This window comes from Falco naumanni, chromosome 3 (genome assembly GCF_017639655.2).
Source record: "Falco naumanni isolate bFalNau1 chromosome 3, bFalNau1.pat, whole genome shotgun sequence".
Lineage (NCBI taxonomy): Eukaryota > Metazoa > Chordata > Aves > Falconiformes > Falconidae > Falco > Falco naumanni.
In genome coordinates this window covers 98,861,319-98,862,404 of record NC_054056.1, presented here as the reverse complement: position 1 = coordinate 98,862,404, position 1,086 = coordinate 98,861,319, and the positions used below count along the sequence as shown (strand labels likewise).

At 52.3% G+C, this 1,086-nt stretch overlaps 1 non-coding gene across 1 annotated transcript; it reads left to right on the top strand.

Annotated features, from left to right (window-relative positions):
* Window positions 1-304: 304 nt before the first annotated feature.
* On the top strand, window positions 305-378 carry TRNAN-GUU. The gene has a single exon. It is a non-coding gene; the product is annotated as a tRNA-Asn (tRNA).
* Window positions 379-1,086: the final 708 nt, after the last annotated feature.

The following is a 1,086-nucleotide window of genomic DNA, read 5'->3' as shown; positions in this document are numbered from 1 at the left end:
AGTCTGAGACACGAGCCCTTGTCCCAGCCCCCCCGGGGCTGTCCTGGAGCACATCAGCGCCGTGGGCTGGATGAAACCTAGCGCCGTGTGCCCCCAGGGGGTGGCTCTCTGGGACACCTCACAGACTGGGGCGGGGGTGGGCTTCCTCCCCTGCGGGATGGAACTCTTTATGGGATGTGGGGGAAGAGCATGCTGAGACCGTGCAAGATTTCTGGGATGCCTAAAGAAGGAACAAAAAGCAAGGAAAGGGAGGGAGCCAGGTGATTTGGGAAGGAATAAACGGCAAAAGGAGTACAGGACAGGAGTCTCTGTGGCGCAACTGGTTAGCGCGTTCGGCTGTTAACCGAAAGGTTGGTGGTTCAAGCCCACCCAGGGACGTGTTAGCTCCATTACTATGCCCACGGTGGGCAGGCTGTGACGAGGAGTCTTTTCCAACCCAAGCTGTGGTGTGAGCATTTTAACACAAATTCTCTGTTAGCCTCAGGCTCATAAAAACTACTTTGCTGAAGTTTCAGCAATGGATTAGCAAACAAAACATCAGAAAAGGGAACCAGTTACCTATAAACAGTGTGCTGGTCAGCATGCACCTCTGTCTGACTGTGTCACTGCAGTCTGTCCTGTCTCCTCATTTAACTCCCTTTCCAACTTTTTACTGGATGAAGGACTCTATTCTGTGTGCATGTGTGTTTTGGGGGTCTGAGTGATGAAACTGCAGTCAGACCATTGCCCATGTGCTCATGGTGCAGCAACTGGAGAGACCAGACTATGTGCATAGTGTGTGGGTACGTATGCCAGCGTGTATGTGATCACTAGCTCCTATCAAGCCAGACTAGCCCACAAGAGTAATATGAGACCTGGCAGCCAGGTGTCAAAGCAGCAAGAAGTCTGGGATGGACAGGAGTGTGCCTCTGTGAGTTGGCTGTCACAGGTCTGACTGGGGACACCACTAGGTCTGGGCATCAGTTAAGACCCTTTTGCATGTGTTTCTGTGCATGAGGCAACCAGAGCTGAAATACTGCCGCACCCTGCTACCAGATTGACTGTCTAAGGCCAGCTACTGGAAGGATCTGTATTGCATATGCGTAC